The following is a 21,553-nucleotide window of genomic DNA, read 5'->3' as shown; positions in this document are numbered from 1 at the left end:
GGCGGATATAGCCGATCAGAAAGCGAGCACATAACGTGCAAGCGCCAGAGTTAAAACTTTCTTTGCTGCGGCAGTGGGAAGGGTAGGGTGGTGCGCTCACTGCCCCGTGAAGGACCCCGGTACTCATCTGAAAGCCAGGTAAGTACCTGGGGCCTCCATGGAGGGACTGGAACGAGGAAAAATCCCCACCCCTATTCGAAGTTTCGAAGTTTAGTGTTCTATTTGCTAGAGCACCAGGGCCTCAACTTTTAAGGGGTTGACTAATTTTTTGTCTGGTGAGACTATGAGTAACTATTACACTACTGGGTGAATTTTACAGAGCTTTTGCGATGATGATTTATGAAGAGCAAAGTGTGGACAGACTTCTGTGTTTTCTGTGCTTCGAAACACATTTTCTTTTGTTCTTGCACCTAAACAAACGAAACTCGGCTCCTCTAGGTTTTCAGCGGTTACACAAGAAATACTAAAGATCCCTCCAGCTCCATCACAATCAGTTCATCTCCTGGTGCAACCAGTGGCTCCTCAGAATCAACCATACCAAAACCCAGACAATAACTATAGGCCGAACTACCCGCAGCTTCCGCCCGTATAATTTGTACCTTACCACTTACGACTATCCTATCCAGGTAGCTAACACATTAAAATACCTCGGACCAATACTTGATCGCCGAATGACATGGAAGCCACATCTAGTAACCATTCAACAGAAAGCCCGTAACAGATTAAAATTACCAAAACTACTAACCGGCCGAACATGGGGATTGCACCCTTCCACGATTCCCCCACATCTATAAATCCCTGATACGACCCATCCCATGCTATGCAAATGTGACGTGGGCTTTTGCCTCTCTTTTTATCACACCCTATAGATCCGCGAATGCCATGCACTCCGCCTAGCCTTTGGGATCAGGTTACTCTCAGACATTTGCCTCCTCTTCCAACATTCAAAATTCCCCACTCTGCTCTTCCATCTTGAACACCTCCTAGTATCCTACGTTACCTGTAAACTTGACACTACCTTCACACTAGTTTCTCCCCTGCTCACTGATCCTGGTACTCTGCCTCACTTTTTTCAGCACATTCCCACAACATTACTCCTCTACGCCCGCCACGTCCTCTCCCAATGAAACTTTAATGGCGTTCCTTCACCCAACCATGAAATCTGCCGTGACATATAACCGTCCTACCAACTCTAGGAGATCCTACCTTATGAGGCCTCCTTTCCTCTCAACTCCGCGTCACCCGTTTGCTAATTCTTGCTTCGGAACTGCGTCCCCCTCGCTCTCCCAAATCCCTCCTCCGAACATCGGTCCGCAGAAACACCCTCCTACACAGTACCTTGAATGATACGTTCTCTGGCAGTCTACATCCACTCATTACCTCACTCATCTCTGTATCTATTTTACTCAATCAACACATCGGCCTTTTACCGTTTATGTTGTGCAACGGTCCATGAGCCTTATACTGAGGTGACAAAAGTCATGGGACACCTCCTAATATCGTGTCGGACGTCCTTTTGCCCAGCGTAGTGCAGCAATTGGACATCCCATGGACTCAACAAGTCGTTAGATGAACCCTGGAAAAATATTAAGCCGTGCTGTTATATGTTAATGCAAAGGTGTTGCCTTTGGACGATTTTATGCACGAACTGACCTCTTGATTATATTCCATCAAAGTTCCATGGGATTGATATCATCTAATGAACACGTTAGTTGTACGCCTCACATTGATTTCTGCGGTTAAATGAAGCGGAAATGCTTGTCTGTTAGCACTGACTACTATACGCAGTCGCAGCTACTCTCGATCGTGAAGTGAAAGCCGTCGGGCAGTGCGTTTTCATGGTAAGAGATAATACTCGAAATTTAGTGTTCTCGGCACACCGTTGACACCGTGGATCTCAAAATATTGAATTCCCTAACGATTTCCGAAATGGAGTGTCCCATGCGTCTAGCTCCAACTACCATTCCACTTTGAAAGTCTGTTTATTCCCACCGTGTGGCCATAATCACGTTGGAAACCTTTTCATATGAATCACCTGAGTACAAATGACAGCTCTGCCAACGCTCTGCCCTTTTGTACTGTGTGTACGCAATACTACCGATATCTGAATATGTGCATATCGCTTTCCCATCACTTTTGTCGCCCAAGTGAATTAATTCGTCTGAAACATTGATTTTTCACTCATTTGTGTCCCTATTTTAACTAATCAACAAATGAGCCTTCCATATTTTGATTTATGCAATTAATGATCTGTCTTTTTATTGTATGCAACAGCGTTTTTTGTCAATCGCCATGTCCATTTTTTGTACTATGTTTTAAAATTTTTACTCTCATGTGGTTGAAGAACGGCGAATTGTATTCACTGGCAGTGAAATATCAATAAAGCAAAAAATGACCAAGGACTGAGCCAAATCGAAATACTCACTAAGAAATAGCTGGATCTACGTATTGAATAAAAGCGTAGTTTGGACAAGGTGAAGACAACAATGTATCCTACACAATGTGTTATTATGTGTTCATTATATTGAGGAACGGTGGTAAACAGTAAAATCGTGGTTATGAAACAATGAGTAGGGTATTGATTTAGTAACTTTGGTTAGAAAGATCCTGTCTAACGTACAGCTCTGAGCGAGCGTGATCTGAACGAGCTGCGCAGCGCCAACCAGTGCAGGCCCGACTATCGGGCTCACAGGATGTGCATGTGGCGCGTGTGCGCTATCAGCGGCTGCCGCCTCAGCAGTGGAAGGCACTCTGCCGCACAGAAAGTGGTATCAGTGGCCACGTGGCAGCTGCAGCAGCAGTGATTACCGGAGTATAAATGGTAACTAAAATACGTAGCGGGGTTTATGTTTTCATCGGACTAGATACAGAGGAACTCGGAACATTACGCTCTTGAGCGGAGCGTGAAGATTTACTGTGGCTCAGGTTTTGAAGAATAGTTGACCACCATCTGGAAGGTATGTACCGACTAAAACAGTTTATGACGTGACGGACCCTACATGGTGTGCAGACACTGCAAAGAAACTTCCGCATAGTAGATCTGAAACAATACGTAGAGCTATACATAAGGAAATGTATAACGAAACGCGTTTATCTTCAGGAGTCCAATAAGTGAACCCTTCAACGACTACCGTAACAGGATATTATCGAACGACCTTTCATAAAACCCAAAGAAATACTAATCGTATATAAAGGCTGTTGACCTTCACTGACATATCCACGGAATGGGGGACAAAGGGTGGCTCCCACCCCCGCCCCGCCGCCCCCCCCTTCCCAGTAGCTCAGGGACAAGTACCAAGAGCCGGACGGAGTGGCCGAGTGGTTCTAGGGGCTACAGTCTGTAACCGCGCGACCGCTACGGTCGCGGGTTCGAATCCTGCGTCGGGCTTGGATGTGTGAGATGTCCTTAGGTTAGTTAGGTTTAAGTAGTTCTAAGTTCTAGGGGACTGATGACCTCAGAAGTTGAGTCCCATAGCGCTCAGAGCCATGTGAACCATTATTGAACAAGGACCAAGAAAACTCGGGTCATTATAACTTAGCCTAAAAACTGATGTAATTTTTTCGATTTTTCCAACAGCCCTAAATGTGCTCATTCTGGTTATTGTTAACACGAAAAGCTACAACTTCAGCTCGTAATTTCACCCGCTGCCACCCCCTCCCCCTCCCTCCCTGGAGTATCCACCCTGCATCCGCCCCTGTAGGACAAAGGGTGGCTCCCACCCCCGCCCCGCCGCCCCCCCCTTCCCAGTAGCTCAGGGACAAGTACCAAGAGCCGGACGGAGTGGCCGAGTGGTTCTAGGGGCTACAGTCTGTAACCGCGCGACCGCTACGGTCGCGGGTTCGAATCCTGCGTCGGGCTTGGATGTGTGAGATGTCCTTAGGTTAGTTAGGTTTAAGTAGTTCTAAGTTCTAGGGGACTGATGACCTCAGAAGTTGAGTCCCATAGCGCTCAGAGCCATGTGAACCATTATTGAACAAGGACCAAGAAAACTCGGGTCATTATAACTTAGCCTAAAAACTGATGTAATTTTTTCGATTTTTCCAACAGCCCTAAATGTGCTCATTCTGGTTATTGTTAACACGAAAAGCTACAACTTCAGCTCGTAATTTCACCCGCTGCCACCCCCTCCCCCTCCCTCCCTGGAGTATCCACCCTGCATCCGCCCCTGTAGGAAAGTTAGTAAAAAAATGATTCAAATGGCTCTGAGCACTATGGGACTCAACATCTGAGATCATCAGTCCCCTAGACCTTAGAACTAGTTAAACCTAACTAACCTAAGGACAGCACACACGTCCATGCCCGAGGCAGGATTCGAACCTGCGACCGTAGCGGTCGCGCGGTTCCAGACTGAAACGCCTATAACCGCTCGGTCACTCTGGCCGGCGGAAAGTTAGTATCCAGTCACACACGGACGAGACAGGAACTGAAATTGAGAGTAGCAAAGCAAAAGCAGAAATGCTTACTCTGTTTTCAAATGTTCCTGTGCAAAATAAAACCCAGGAGTATTTCCACAATTTGTTTCTCGTACCACAGAAAAAGTGAATGATACAGATATTGTTGTCAGTAACGTTAAAAAAAAGCTGAAATTGTTAAAACTGAATAAAGACCTAGGGAACGATGGAATCCCTATCAGATTCTATACCAAATTTATGCTCAAGGTAGGATCTCTTTCACCCATAATCTATCATAGATCCTTCGAACAAGAAACCGCGACCGGTAGCTGGGAGAAACTACAGGTCACACTTGTTTACAAGAAGGGTAGCAGAAGTGATCCAAAGAAACTACCGTCCAGTACCATTGTCATCATTTGTTGTAGAATCTTATAACATATTCTGAGCTCAAGCTTAATGAGGTATCTCGAACAAAATTACCACCTCCATGACGGCCAGAACTGATTACGGAAACATTGATCATGTGAAATACAATAAGCACTCTTCTCGCATGACATCCAGAAAACCATGGATCGAACCAGTCAGGCAAATGTAGTATTTCTCAATTTCCCGAAAGCATTTGATTCAGTGTCACATCAATGATTATTATGAAAAAAACCAATTTATGGGATATCAAGCGAAATTTGTGAATGGATTTCGGGTTTCTTCGTAGAGAAGACGTAGCCCATTATCTTAGATGGAAAGTAATCGACAGCAATAGAAGTAACTTCGGGTCCACACCAGGCAAGCGTGTCGGGTCCCTTGCTGTTCATCTCATATACCAATGACCTTTCAGACAATATTGCCAGTGTCCCCCGATTTTTCGCGGATGATGTAGTAATCTATGATGAGCTACTGTGTGAAAGAAGCTGCACAAATAATCTGTCGGGTATTGATAAGATTTCGAAGCGGTGCAAAGATTGACAACTTGCTGTAAATGTTCAGATATGTAAAATTGTGAGTTTCACAAAGCGGAGAAAAAAGTTCTATTCTATTACTACAGTACCAACGAGTCATAACTGGAATCGGTCGGCTTGTGCAAATGCCTGGCCGTGGCATTTTTTAGGGATGTGAAATGGAATGATTACGTAGGCTCAGTTGAAGCCGTAAAACAGGTTGCAGACTGGGGTTCATTGGTAGAATATTAAAACTAAACTAAACTCCGCCTGAACATGCCAAGAAGGCCGCCGTGTCATCCTCAGCCCACAGGCGTCACTGGATGCGGATACGGAGGGGCATGTGGTCAGCACACCGCTCTCCCGGCCGTATGTCGGTTTACGAGACCGGAGCCGCTACTTCTCAGTTAAGTAGCTCCTCAGTTTGCCTCCTAAGTGCTGAGTGCACCCCGTTTGCCAATGGCGTTCAGACGACTGGATGGTCACCCATCCAAGACCGGATGGTCACCCTGTAGGGAAGCAGCCTACTCACGCCGTATAAAATTCACATCAGTCTTTCCATTATGTGCCAGCCAGTCCGCTGTAACTTGTAGAATCAGTATGTGTTGAATATCAGTTCAATAACTTTAACCATTTTCGAAATTTGGACGTTTTTCTGTAAAAATCATTGGCGCAACAGAAAAGAGCTAGAAACTTAAAAATTTGTATTTAGATTCCTTTTGCATAATAATTTAGTAGAAACAGTATTCTGGATCTCACAAATTAAAATTTTAGTTGAGATTCATAGTTTTCTGGTTTTTGTCTTAAAAATTAAGGAAGCAAGATAGATTAAGTAGGCTAATAAATAAGGCTAGGATGTTTAAATTTAAGTAGAAGGGAGATCCGCTATAATCATAAAGATGTGAGAAGTTTCAATTGAATAACTATAAAACTATAGCGATAGCATATCTCCAAAGGGCAAGTTCAGAGCTCGTCTACTGCGTGTAGTGTAATTAAATTAATTCTCTCGCCCAAAATATTTGACTTAGCCACGTCAGACTTTTATTATGATTACTTACCTGGGTGCTGAAGGCACATTTAAATTGAGAGCTTCATCGGCCATCAGCAAAGGAAGCGATGATTTATTCAATAACTTAAAGTGGTGCATTACTAGCCCAGCGGCTAGTCGGGAGAGCGGAATTGATCAGGCGTTCCTTTAGCCGTCCGCACCGCGGCTTTATATATAAGAACGCTGCGCGAGAAAGAAAGGCCCCAGTTCTCTGCAGACGCTGATTAGCGCACCACCTGTGTCGGGAGTCGCGTCGCGTCGGTATCATTGCTATGAACAGCCTTGGATGCCGTAATAAGTTACTCGGGATATGCGTAACCATGAAATTGTTTTCGAGTGAAGTGTTAATTCTGGGATGACTTTAATGATCTATCTTCAGTTTGCGTATGTCGTATTTTCACGTGCCGTCGCGGGACAGACATTCTACCATTATTTAGCGTGGTGTTTGATGAACATTATCATCAAATTATGGCGAGCATTCACTTAAACATTTAATTTGAGCAGTTATAGTTGCATCAGCGCATTAGACTCTGAACTGCTCTGTTAGTTGGATTGTGTGGATTCTTTTTGATCTGTGACTTTCAGAATATAGTGGACATTTTTAGAGAATCGTTTTTGATTATGAATCTCAGACAATCTCCTAATTCCTCAGAGCTATAAGCTGTAGCTATAAATGTATTTCTCAGATGAAGTGGGCACTAGGAATTCTAATTACAAGCTTCACGTTTTGCTAATCACTTTCTGGTTGCCAATATTGTAGTTAGTGAGCCAGTGTTGAGAACGGCAAACAACAGCATTAAATAAATAATAGGAACATTTATATAACGATTAATTTCCGTCGGAGTGCCGTCTGCAGTTCAACGCGCTGCGTCGCATCAGTAATCCTGGTACGCTGCGCCGGCAACGCCATACGTCGTGCAGAAGGAACTAAGTTAAGTGAAAAGCTGTTAAAAATTTTACTAACCTGCACTAAAACACTGTCGGCGATGGAATCGCCAGAAGAAACTGAGGTTAAACTTAAATCAGAACCTATGTCTGTTGAGGGAACTGTAAATCCAGACAACGGTTCAAGTATAAATATACATGAAAATAGTAATGTTAAAGTGAAATATGAAGTATTGTCTCCTGACAGTAGTGTGAAAAGGGGCAATGATTCAATAATAGTGACCCTTGTAGTAAAGCAGAAATCAGAAATTGTTAATTTATTGGATGATAGTTTATCTGATGAGTTAAAAACGAAACAGTCATCAGAGGTGGAAGAGTTTAAAAAGGATAAGTTAGATATGACTGATCAATCAGATGTTTCATTTCGTTTTGATGATTCTGGTATTGGAGCTAGTTTTTCGTCACCTGAGTATGATAAAAAAACCAGCTAGTGAGCAACCCAAAGATACTGGGGCTATCGATTTAAATGTTATGTTACAAGAAATAGCTATCAGTAATGCTGAATTAAAGTCTGAAATAACTGAGGTCAAAAGCAGTAATGCAAAAATGTCAGCCAGTAATGCTAGAATGACAGCTGAGTTAAAATCTGATATAATTGAGGTAAATAACAGGATTGTGGCCAGCCAAACCAATTTTAATAAACGATTGGAGGTAATGGACAATACCTTCAAGGCTGGTTGCAATAAGTTGAAAGAAGATCTGGACAGTTTGAATTATAAAATTGATTACAATCATGAGGATATTAAGAAAACGGTTGCTCAACAATTTTCTGAAATGTATAAAACAGTAAAATCCGAAGTTGCTGAGTTTCGCAAAGACTTCCAAATGGAAGATGCGAAGCTGGAGCACAAGTTAACAGAAGAGATCGAGGCGGAATCTGAACTTTGCTCAGATAGGTTTAAAGATGTTAATATAAAAGTAAACATATGTCAAGCAGAAGTAGATGCAATCAAAACTGATACTACTCATATTGTGCAAAGAGTAGATAATGTTGAAATGAGAGTAGAAAATATTAGTACTAACATTGCTAACATTGAGATCGGCCGGGAAATGCATTTTTTCTACATTACATTCTACATTTAAATAACAACATACCGGGTGTTTCAAAAATGACCGGTATATTTCAAACGGCAATACAAACTAAACGAGCAGCGATAGAAATACACCGTTTGTTGCAATATGCTTGGGACAACAGTACATTTTCAGGCAGATAAACTTTCGAAATTACAGTAGTTACAATTTTCAACAACAGATGGCGCTGCGGTCTGGGAAACTCTATAGTACGATATTTTCCACATATCCACTATGCGTAGCAATAATATGGCGTAGTCTCTGAATGAAATTACCCGAAACCTTTGACAACGTGTCTGGCGGAATGGCTTCACATGCAGATGAGATGTACTGCTTCAGCTGTTCAATTGTTTCTGGATTCTGGCGGTACGCCTGGTCTTTCAAGTGTCCCCACAGAAAGAAGTCACAGGGGTTCATGTCTGGCGAATAGGGAGGCCAATCCACGCCGCCTCCTGTATGTTTCGGATAGCCCAAAGCAATCACACGATCATCGAAATATTCATTCAGGAAATTAAAGACGTCGGCCGTGCGATGTGGCCGGGCACCATCTTGCATAAACCACGAGGTGTTCGCAGTGTCGTCTAAGGCAGTTTGTACCGCCACAAATTCACGAAGAATGTCCAGATAGCGTGATGCAGTAATCGTTTCGGATCTGAAAAATGGGCCAATGATTCCTTTGGAAGAAATGGCGGCCCAGACCAGTACTTTTTGAGGATGCAGGGACGATGGGACTGCAACATGGGGCTTTTTGGTTCCCCATATGCGCCAGTTCTGTTTATTGACGAAGCCGTCCAGGTAAAAATAAGCTTCGTCAGTAAACCAAATGCTGCCCACATGCATATCGCCGTCATCAATCCTGTGCACTATATCGTTAGCGAATGTCTCTCGTGCAGCAATGGTAGCGGCGCTGAGGGGTTGCCGCGTTTGAATTTTGTATGGATAGAGGTGTAAACTCTGGCGCATGAGACGATACGTGGACATTGGCGTCATTCGGACCGCAGCTGCAACACGGCAAACGGAAACCCGAGGCCGCTGTTGGATCACCTGCTGCACTAGCTGCGCGTTGCCCTCTGTGGTTGCCGTACGCGGTCGCCCTACCTTTCCAGCACGTTCATCCGTCACGTTCCCAGTCCATTGAAATTTTTCAAACAGATCCTTTATTGTATCGCTTTTCGGTCCTTTGGTTACATTAAACCTCCGCTGAAAACTTCGTCTTGTTGCAACAACACTGTGTTCTAGGCGGTGGTATTCCAACACCAGAAAAATCCTCTGTTCTAAGGAATAAACCATGTTATCCACAGCACACGTGCACGTTGTGAACAGCACACGCTTACAGTAGAAAGACGACATACAGAATGGTGCACCCACAGACTGTGTTGTCTTCTATATCTTTCACATCACTTGCAGCGCCATCTGTTGTTGAAAATTGTAACTACTGTAATTTCGAAAGTTTGTCCGCCTGAAAATGTACTGTTGTCCCAAGCATATTGCAACAAACGGTGTATTTCTATCGCTGCTCGTTTAGTTTTTATTGCCGTTTCAAATATACCGGTCATTTTTGAAACACCCTGTATATTCCACCTGCCGCCCCACAACCCCTCCAACTGCTCACCCAGCCCGACAGCGCTTAACCGGTGTTACCACTGCTGCAAGGTCGTTGGAATTGGTAGACTATTAGGGAAATTCATTAATATACAAGGGAGATCGCATGCAAAAAAATTTAGAACCCATCCTAGAATTTTGCTCTCGTGTCTGTAACCCATACCAAATAGGACTAACAAGTGGTATAGGATGTATGTAGAGAAGTTTCGTGCTTAGAACATGGTAACATGATTATTTGATCAATGGGCAAGTGTCACAAAAATGGCCGGCCGAAGTGGCCGAGCGGTTCTAGGAGCTACAGTCTGGAACCGCGCGACCGCTACGGTCGCAGGTTCGAATCCTGCCTCGGGTATGGATGTGTGTGATGTCCTCAGGTTAGTTAGGTTTAAGTAGTTCTAAGTTCTAGGGGGCTGATGACCTCAGAAGTTAAGCCCCATAGTGCTCAGAGCCATTTGAACCATTTTTTGTCACAAAGATGCTGAAGAAACACGACTGGGAGACACTTGAACATAGATAGAAACTCTCCGAGTTTGGAAACTATCTCAAGAAACACTACTTATGAGGTTTCAAGAACCAACTTTAGATGATGACTCTAGAGATATACTAGAACTTCCTACGTTTCGCTCCGGTGGGGATTATGAGGACAACATATATTACTTATAGAACGCCAAGAGGCATTTAAACAGTTATGCTTCCCGCGCTTCATGTGTCAATGGAACCGGAAGACGTGCTGATAACCGGTACAATGGGATGTACCCTCTGCTATGCACGTCTTACTGGTTTGCAGAGTATGGATGTGGATCCTGTAGCCAAGGCAGCGGCTGCCAGCTTCTGGGGGCCTTCACAGTTTGCTGCTGTCTCCCTGCCCCCTCCTATTCCCATTACCGAACACAACTTGCTGCCATCATTCCATCCTTCCTCCTTCTTTAACGTATCACAGATCCCGAGATTTTAATAACAATAATGATTTGTTTACATCAGTCCACAGTATATGTATACCACTGGCCATTAAAATTGCTACACCACGAAGATGACGTGCTACAGACGCGAAATTTAACCGACAGGAAGAAGATGCTGTGATATGCAAATGATTAGCTTTTCAGAGAATTCACACAAGGTTGGCGCCGGTGACGACAGCTACAACGTGCTGACATGAGGAAAGTTTCCAACCGATTTCTCATACACAAACAGCAGTTGACCGGCGTTGCCTGCTGAAACATTGTTGTGATGCCTCGTGTAAGCAGGAGAAAAGCGTACCATCACGTTTCCGACTTTTGATAAAGGTCTGATTGTAGCCTATCGCGATTGCGGTTTATCGTATCGTGACATTGCTGCTCGCGTTGGTCGAGATCCAATGACCGTTAGCAGAATATGAAATCGGTGGGTTCAGGAGGGTACGCCGTGCTGGATCCCAACGGCCTCGTATCACTAGTAGTCGAGATGACAGGCATCTTATCCGCATGGCTGTAACGGATCGTGCAGCCATGTCTCGATCCCTGAGTCAACAGATGGGGACGTTTGCAAGACAACAACCATCTGCACGAACAGTTCGACGATGTTTGCAGCAGCATGAACTATCAGCTCGGAGACCATGGGTGCGGTTATCCTTGACGCTGCATCACAGACAGGTGCGCCTGCGATGGTGTACTCAACGACGAACCTGGGTGCACGAATGGCGAAACGTTATTTTTTCGGATGAATCCAGGTTCTGTTTACAGCATCATGGTGGTCGCATCCGTGTTTGGCGACTTCGCGGTGAACGCACATTGGAAGCGTGTATGCGTCATCGCCATTCTGGCGTATCACACGGCGTGATGGCAGGGGTGCCATTGGTTACACGTCTCGGTCACCTCTTGTTCGCATTGACGGCACTTTGAACAGTGGACGTTACATTTCAGACGTGTTACGACCCGTGGCTCCACACTTCATTGGATCTGTGCGAAACCCTACATTTCAGCAGGATAATGCACGACCGCATGTTGCAGGTCCTGTACGGGTCTTTCTGGATACTTTTGTTCGACCACTGTCCTGGCCAGCACATGCTCATATCTCTCACCAACTCAAAACGTCTGGTCAATGGTGTCCGAGCAACTGGCTCGTCACAATACGCCAGTCACTACTCTTGATGAACTGTGGTATCGTGTTGAAGCTGCATAGGCAGCTGTACCTGTACGCCGTCCAAACTGTGTTTGACTCAATGCCCAGGGGTATCAAGGCCGTTATTACGGCCAGAGGTGGTTGTTCTGGGTACTGATTTCTCAGGATCTATGCATCCAAATAGCGTGAAAATGTATTCACATGTCAGTTCTAGTATAATATATTTGTCCAATGAATACCAGTTTGTCATCTGCATTTCTTCTTGGTGTAGCAATTTTAATGGCCAGTAGTGTAAAATAATTTAAACACAGCTGTAGCACATTGTAATACAGCAATGACAAACATATTATTCAGGAATATGTGTAGTCCAGTTTAGCTGCTACAATTTTATTTAGCTTCAGTTATTTACACTACAAGCTTGTTTCGACTTACTGTCAGTTTCAAGTGTTATGTCTAATTCTTATGACGCACAAAACATCCCGGAGCTTTTATATGTGTCTATTTTTGACGTTTGCGTCTGACAGTCGCTGCTCCTACGATGTTTTCTTGAGCAGCGATTGTCAGACATAAACGTCGAAAATAGACTTGCAAACTGACATACTTATATTGATTTCTATCAACATATAAAAGGATGTTTTGTGCGTCATAATAATTAGACACAAGACTTGAAACTGACAGTAAGTCGAAACAAGCTTGTAGTCTAAATAACTGTGTCTAGCTAAATAAAAATTGTAGCAGCTAAATTGGGCTACAAATATTCCTGAAAAATGTCGTACTTTGATGTCTTACAAGCTGCTGGGTCAATGGAGGAAAAAACCTATTATTAAGAGAATAATCGGCAGTTAAAGAGGTTCAATTAAGAAATCTTCATCATAGTGTTAATTAATGAAGAATTTTAAAATTTGTTACACCTATGTTTCAGGACTGTAATTTCTGAGTAATTGCCCAGGAAACTTGCACTGCTGACAATTAATTTCTTAAGAAATTGTCCTAAGATTGTAAATGATTCAACACAGAAAAGAAGACGTCAATATTAAGTATCAAAAATAGGAAAGGTGGATAAAAACAGTGAAATGAAAACGAAACTTACTTTTTATTTCTCAACCACACAATAAAAATTTTCTTTTAACTGAAATACAGTGCCTGGTTGGCCTAATTCACTATTAACAGCAGTTTTACCTGATTCACTACTGACATTAGCAATTTCATAAGGAACACCTGCCACATGTTTTGGAAAAACATCATTTTTCAGATCATGCCTAGTTTTATTCATAAAATCTTCTCCGAAAAAATCATCTTCACAAACAAAATAAGTAGCAGAGTTCACATTATGTGACAGTTTACAAACACTTTTCCACTTCAGAAGCAACTCTTGAGGTTGTTTCGGAAACCTGTAGAAATGCTTGTTGCTAACCTTCTCCGTTAAACCCACGTAATATTCAAACGAACAGCCAGGGAAATTACAAAAGAATTTCAACGTCAATTTGTTATGTTGAATATTCTGAAAAAAATAAAATTCTTCATTAAATAAAACTACTACTGACAAATCAAAGTTATTTAAATAAACAAACGGAAACCACACAGCTTAATTCATGATAGAACAGAATATATTTCATTCATAGGCTAAGAGATTATTTACTGAAAATTAAACTTCTTACCTTAGGATTAATTATGGAAATTTTTTTAGCAGGAAATCTCTTCAATTCCACGGTGTACTTCATGTAATTTAAAGTAAAAAATCTCTTGGTAATTAAGATCAGTAGTATGTGAATATGAAACAAATACGAAAACGACTGTAACCGTAGACTTCAATACAGAGCAAGACGACAGAATATCAACAACCGTCATTGGACAGCTCTCATTGGTCAGTTGCAGCTTCGTTTGACCCCTAGCGCCTCTAGTGGTCTGGAAGGAACTACGTGGCTTGTTGCCTCTTCTCCCATACAGCTTTCACCCCCGTGGTGTCGCGTCCCAGTCGCGTCGCGACTCAATTTGCGCGGTCCCATTCGAACCTGTGAAGTTACAAGAACGTCCGCTGCCCTGCGTCCCGCCACACGCGCTATACGTGTCTCAATTTGCGCCTAGCTAACTCTTGTTTCGAAAGCTGTCGATAACTGTTAAAAAATTACAGTCACTGGAATGAAACAAATAAAAAGGGAAGTGTAATTACTGATATATCGCCATAGATAAGAAATTTCCAAGAGTTTACGAACTGACAAACTACTCTCCTCCTTGTGTTCTAACATCCGCCAAACTTTCGTTTCGATGTCTCGAGCGGAGATGGGAGAGATGTTGCGAGTATTTCATTCTCGCGGACGTGAACTTGGAAGTGAGCGCGCTACATAGGATCAAATGATTCAAATGGTTCTGAGCACTATGGGACTTAACTTCTGAGGTCATCAGTACACTAGAACTTAGAACTACTGAAACCTAACTAACCTAAGGACATCACACACATCGATGCCTGAGGCAGGATTCGAAAGCGCGGTTCCAGACTGTAGTGCCTAGAACCGCTCGACCACTCCAACCGGCTTCATAGCATCCATTTTATCGAGATCGGAGGCAAGTCTAAACAAAAAGTCATCATGTTGGCTACATTTCATTCGCAGCAACATATATGGTGTAATACGCACCAAACGCAATATCATAGCGATCCCTATTATTCATCGCAAACTTTTCGAATTTTTCTTAGCGTTTTACTAAAATGTGTATACCTCAATGAGTATGACCATTAGCGAGATGATGGGCACTTCACCACGAAGCTGACATATAACGCTACAACCAAGGTAAAAATGAAATATTTTTACTGAGTAGTTTCTGTAAAATCGTTTGAGAAAGATCACAGTGTGCGCGCGCTTCGTTTCCGTCAGCTCCGAGCTTCGTCAACCGGCGCGTGCAAATACGTGTACGCGTCTCATGCGATCGACCCGCGCGACGTGTGCAGAATGTGCGCGTAGCGCTGTAGTGTCGCGTCGCGTCTCACGTGCTACACGCGTCTCAATTTGCGCTTAGCCTTACTCCGCTGTACAGTACTTGGCGCTGGGGCATTATGCAACTGCAGTGGCACGTAGGGAGTGACAAAATCGATACGCGCGAAAGTTTAGAAGCTGTACTTTCAGAAGGTCATAATTGCGTACTATCGGAATTATGGCCAAAATTTTTGCGCTGGGTCGATTTCTGGGACTAATGTCTTGCAAGTGTGTTCTTTCTCCTTAAAATATAAGGTCAATTTGCTGATGTTTCCTTGTCGGAGAATCACGCGTAATTGGTGCACTCCGTATTTTTGCGAGAGATGGCCTTTATATAGACAATAGTAAAGTAGAGTGAGATTTTGTATTCTGGTTTCTGAAGGGATCATTTGAGCTTAGTCACTTTCATAGCCAGCGAACAAGAACTGAATTTTAGTTTCTTGTGATACATTAATACACTCCGGGAAATTGAAATAAGAACACCGTGAATTCATTGTCCCAGGAAGGGGAAACTTTATTGACACATTCCTGGGGTCAGATACATCACATGATCACACTGACAGAACCACAGGCACATAGACACAGGCAACAGAGCATGCACAATGTCGGCACTAGTACAGCGTATATCCACCTTTCGCAGCAATGCAGGCTGCTATTCTCCCATGGAGACGATCGTAGAGATGCTGGATGTAGTCCTGTGGAACGGCTTGCCATGCCATTTCCACCTGGCGCCTCAGTTGGACCAGCGTTCGTGCTGGACGTGCAGACCGCGTGAGACGACGCTTCATCCAGTCCCAAACATGCTCAATGGGGGACAGATCCGGAGATCTTGCTGGCCAGGGTAGTTGACTTACACCTTCTAGAGCACGTTGGGTGGCACGAGATACATGCGGACGTGCATTGTCCTGTTGGAACAGCAAGTTCCCTTGCCGGTCTAGGAATGGTATAACGATGGGTTCGATGACGGTTTGGATGTACCGTGCACTATTCAGTGTTCCCTCGACGATCACTAGGGGTGTACGGCCAGTGTAGGAGATCGCTCCCCACACCATGATGCCGGGTGTTGGCCCTGTGTGCCTCGGTCGTATGCAGTCCTGATTGTGGCGCTCACCTGCACGGCGCCAAACACGCATACGACCATCATTGGCACCAAGGCAGAAGCGACTCTCATCGCTGAAGACGACACGTCTCCATTCGTCCCTCCATTCACGCCTGTCGCGACACCACTGGAGGCGGGCTGCACGATGTTGGGGCGTGAGCGGAAGATGGCCTAACGGTGTGCGGGACCGTAGCCCAGCTTCATGGAGACGGTTGCGAATGGTCCTCGCCGATACCCCAGGAGCAACGGTGTCCCTAATTTGCTGGGAAGTGGCGATGCGGTCCCCTACGGCACTGCGTAGGATCCTACGGTCTTGGCGTGCATCCGCGCGTCGCTGCGGTCCGGTCCCAGGTCGACGGGCACGGGCACCTTCCGCCGACCACTGGCGACAACATCGATGTACTGTGGAGACCTCACGCCCCACGTGTTGAGCAATTCGGCGGTACGTCCACCCGGCCTCCCGCATGCCCACTATACGCCCTCGCTCAAAGTCCGTCAACTGCACATACGGTTCACGTCCACGCTGTCGCGGCATGCTACCAGTGTTAAAGACTGCGATGGAGCTCCGTATGCCACGGCAAACTGGCTGACACTGACGGCGGCGGTGCACAAATGCTGCGCAGCTAGCGCCATTCGACGGCCAACACCGCGGTTCCTGGTGTGTCCGCTGTGCCGTGCGTGTGATCATTGCTTGTACGGACCTCTCGCAGTGTCCGGAGCAAGTATGATGGGTCTGACACACCGGTGTCAATGTGTTCTTTTTTCCATTTCCAGGAGTGTATTTTAAGGGTCAGACTGGCTGTTTGAATAACATAACATGATCCCTTACGTACTAGTGCACTGCACTGTATGATCACTGGTGCGGGTGAACTTGTTCAGTACAATAACGTCTGGTCTATAACTACTTCAGAAGCGGTTACGTAGTGGCACGAAACGTTTGCGCGTTAGGTATTTCAATATCAGATTTTTTAATCGAAAGTTGATATAATACGATTAAACTTTTACTTGAGGTCTTCCAATTTGGTGTACCTACTAACATTTTTAGTCGATCATTATTTGCAACTGTACATTTAATGAATAAGTTAAGTTATTCCGTTATACTAATCACGCTATGCCGCCTATGCTTCCAAGTTGTAGGATGTTATTTGTAAAATAGATCCCATGAACCAAATACATTAATGTCCAGACAAAATAAATGTACTGTTAATAAGTGAGCTAAATGTAAGTGTATGTAGTTGCATCGACCGACATCAGTTTGTACCTATCAATTAAGGAAAACACATACGACATCCCAACAGCAGATATACAAAACTTCGCCAAGACCCACACGTCCTCCCGCTAGCTATTAGGGCCACAATGCAACAGTTTAGTGAAGCTATATAGCAACACCCGTTTAAATCAGAACATACTCAACTTCGAAGATAGGAACCACCAGTTCAACATCCGCTAGTGAAACATTAAAACTGCGTCGTATTAGTCGTGTTTCATGGATACCATAGCGAGTAGTCTCTGAGATGTGAAAAGAAGTCAAAGATGTGCCTTTTATTTCAATGCGACACTGTGAAATGACTCAACACCATGAAATATTTTTGTATTTGTAAACTTAATGATCATTTGAAAAAACCTAAAATCTTAATTTTAAGTTATTTTGCAGAAATAGTTTCCACAACAGAAGGTGCTCTAATTCACTCTTAAAAACCACTATATATTACCTAAAAGTATTTGATATGCTGTGACAGGTTGTTAAATACAGTCGTTCCCATGTACCTGTCTACTTCTGTACTAATGTTAAACACTTAATGTTGCATGACTGGCTCAGTGGGTCAAATGCGGAACCAAAATCAAGCCCCTGTCAAACTTTGTCAGATACTGATAACGCTGTCTCACACGAATAGGCGGCACCTCCATGTCCCTCACAGTGACGAGTCAAGATCCGATGCTCTTCATGCACGTAACACACTGAAGAGCTAGAGAGACTGGTACAACTGCCTAATATCGTGTAGGACCCCCGGGAGCACACAGAAGTGCCGCAACAGGGCGTGGCATGGACTTGAACAATGTCTGAAGTAGTGCTGGAAGGAATTAACACCATGAATCCTGCAGAACTGTCCATAAATCCGCAAGAGTACGAGGGTGAGGAGATCTCTTCCGAACAGCAAGTTACGAGGTATCCCAGATATGCTCTATAATGTTCATGTCTGGGAAGTTTGGTGGCCAGCGGAGAGTCCTTCTTGAGCCACTCTGTAGCAAGTGTCGCAAAAATGGCTCTAAGCACTATGGGACTTAAACATCTGAGGTCATCAGTCCCCTAGACTTAGGACTACTTAAACCTAACCAACCGAAGGACATCACACACATCCGTTCCCGAGGCAGGATTCAAACCTGCCACCGTAGCAACAGCGCGGTTCCCGACTGAAGCGCCTTGAACCGCTCGGTCACAAAGGTCGGCTAGCAAAAGTACAATTTTGTATATCCTGCATGACAACTGCTACTATCCCTATCATCTACAATCTCATGGCCACAGCGGCCGACTGGAGTGTCGCATTGTTCTGCTGGAATTATCCAAGTCTGTTGGATGCAGGTGATCAGACAGGATGCTTACGTACGTGTCACCTGCCAGAGTCGTACCTAGACGTATCAGGGGTCTCATATCACTCAAACCGCAAACGTCCCACACCATTACAGAGCCTCTACCAGCTTGAATAGTCCCCAGTTGACATGCAGAGAGCATGGATTCATGAGTTTGTCTCCGTGCCCATACACGTCCATTCGTTCGTTACAATTTGAAACGAAACTCATCCGACCAGGCAACATGTTTCCAGCCATCAACAGTCCAGTGTAGGTAGCGGGCCTTAGGCTCCGATAGCCCATATCGATGATGTTTTGTTGAATGGTTAGCACGCTGACACTCGTTGATGGCTCAGCACTGAAATCTGCAGCCATTTGCGGAGGGATAGCACTTCTGTCACGTTAAACGATTCTCTTCAGTCTTCGTTGGTCCCGTTCTCGCAGGATCTTTTTCCGGCCGTAGCGATGTTGGAGATTTGATGTTTTACCGAATTCCCGATATTCACGGTACACTCGTGAAATGATCGTACCGGAAAATCCCCACATCATCGCTAACTCGGAGATGCTGTGTCCCATCGCTCGTGCGCTGACTATAACACCACGTTCAAACTCGCTTACAACCTACTATTGTAGCAGCAGTAACCGATCTAACAACTGCGCCAGACAGTTGTCTTTTATAGGCGTTGCCGACCTTAGCACCGTATTCTACCTGTTTACATATCTCTCTATTTAAATACGCATACTTATACCAGTTTGCCGGCCGGTATAACCGAGAGGTTCTAGGCGCTTCAGTCTGGCACTGCGCGACCGCTACGGTCGCAGGTTCGAATCCTGCCTCGGGCATGGATGTGTGTGATGTCCTTAGGTTAGTTAGACCTGTAATACTAATCATTTGTGTAGTGTCGTATCCCTAATCGGTGGAATAAATTTCAATGTGATCACATCCCTCGGTTTTGGTGCTTCACTTTTTACGAGCAGTACTGTAGCAAATGACGTGGCAGACGATGCTCTGTGTGCAAGGAAGTCGCAACGCCAGAAAAAAATTCAACGAAACGCAGGAAGATGTGCAGAGGATGAAGGATGGTTGCAGACACTGGCTGTCGGCCAGATGCTGTGTGCACCGCCTCACACGATATTGAACGATACCCACGGAGGGCGCCAAACGCCGGGCAGTCTCCAGCGTGGCGCCGCACGATAATGATCAGTCGCCGCACAGACGCCGCACGTAACAGGAAACACTTTGTGCTTCCCACATAAGACTTACAAACGGTCCGCTTCATCCGCTGATAGCTACATCTGCCGCCACAGACTGCGCTGACACAAGGGACTAATTCCTTCGTCCATCAAAATAGCTCGCAGATTTTAGTTAGTTACCTGTTCTGTAGATCATATGAACGAATATTTCATCGAAATGATGTGGAATGAGTCAGTTTACAAGATATGTACACATGATTAGTATTCACATTAATAAATACATAATTTTTTGTCCTATTCATGGCACTACATATAACAATTAGTACATGGCATAGGAGCTGTCCAGGAGAAACTATTTTACGTTAGAATTAAAACTACCTGCCAGACATTTTATGGTAGTGGGCAAATTATTAAAAGTTTTTGTTGTTTTAAATTGAACTCCTTTCTGAGCTACTGTCAGTTTTAACAGTGGATAATAAAGATAATATTTTTCGTCTAGTATTGCAAGTACAGACATCACTATTCTTTTCAAATTGTAATTGTTGTTAATTATGAATTTCATTAGCGAATATCTAAACCCCTACTGGTTTGTTGCGTGTGTGTGTGTGTGTGTGTGTGTGTGTGTGTGCTTTTTATACACTTCTTAAGTATCGGAATATGGAGGCACACAAACCTAGGGTAGCTACAAGTGTGAAAAGTTGTGCAACGGATTCAACTAACGCGATGTGAAGAATGGCCCACTCACTTATAAATAGACCCTGTAAGTAGTGGTTAGAAACAGTACCTAACCGACAACAACAAATAGTTACATCACAATGAATATACTATAACTAGAGCATATCCCAAGGACTGTTCAGTGATTTTACAGGATATTCAGACTATATTCTCAGGTCATAAGCTCAACAAAATTAACTACTGCATCTGAACATTATTAACAAAAAACATAAACAATAAAAATCAATGACCAAGGGAAACCAATCTCTACTGAAAGAATGAATACAATCCGGCAGTATATAAATTTACTTCAAGGCAGAACCAATTTAAATCAAGATGACACAATGACATAAACGTCCAACGGACATATAAAACAAAATCAAAGTCAATGTAAACCAGTACTAGCAATCAGCTGCCTAGTTCTGCCCTGTATCTGGATACGTGATCAACGAAATTACTGACATCGCCTCAGTAGAGTTTCTAGAAGAAACTGCTCCAAACAGTTGGTATGAAACCTCAGTGGAGATAAAATATACGTTAATAGTGACCGCTGCTATTTACTTTTACCACCCTGCAATGCCAGAGGGAATGGCAATATCACCGTGAATACAGAGTAGTAGCGAAACAGAGTGACGATTCTCGAAGAAATCTGCACCGTAGACAAAGCTGCTGCCCTTCAGAATATTCTGAGTGCTAAAATACAAGGCCTTGGACTGCAGACTGCGGTCCACAAACTACTAAATCTGAATACTGTCATCTAGCTTCTCTAGAGACGTGGAATCCCGGCCAGAAACGTCTCAACGTGAGAGCATAACAAGTGCTCTCAAGATTATTGTGTGCTGCGTACTAGACAAGAAAGCCCAAACATAAAGGCGAAGTTCAGGATCGTCTAAGATTACAAGTAAAGTGACCTAACTGC

General features: G+C 44.0%; 1 protein-coding gene across 1 annotated transcript in view; it reads left to right on the top strand.

Moving 5' to 3' along the window:
• The first annotated feature begins 2,771 nt into the window (after positions 1-2,771).
• The window catches only part of LOC124777213, a 482,077-nt gene continuing 463,295 nt past the window's right edge, over positions 2,772-21,553 (top strand). The window contains exon 1 of the mRNA XM_047252529.1: positions 2,772-2,957. The gene's annotated coding sequence lies outside the window, so the exon portion shown is untranslated. The remainder of the gene's footprint in view (positions 2,958-21,553) is intronic.

The sequence above is a fragment of the Schistocerca piceifrons genome, chromosome 2 (assembly GCF_021461385.2).
Source record: "Schistocerca piceifrons isolate TAMUIC-IGC-003096 chromosome 2, iqSchPice1.1, whole genome shotgun sequence".
Classification (NCBI taxonomy): Eukaryota; Metazoa; Arthropoda; class Insecta; order Orthoptera; family Acrididae; genus Schistocerca; species Schistocerca piceifrons.
Note: the sequence above shows the minus strand (reverse complement) of the source record. Positions and strands in the feature narration are given on the sequence as shown.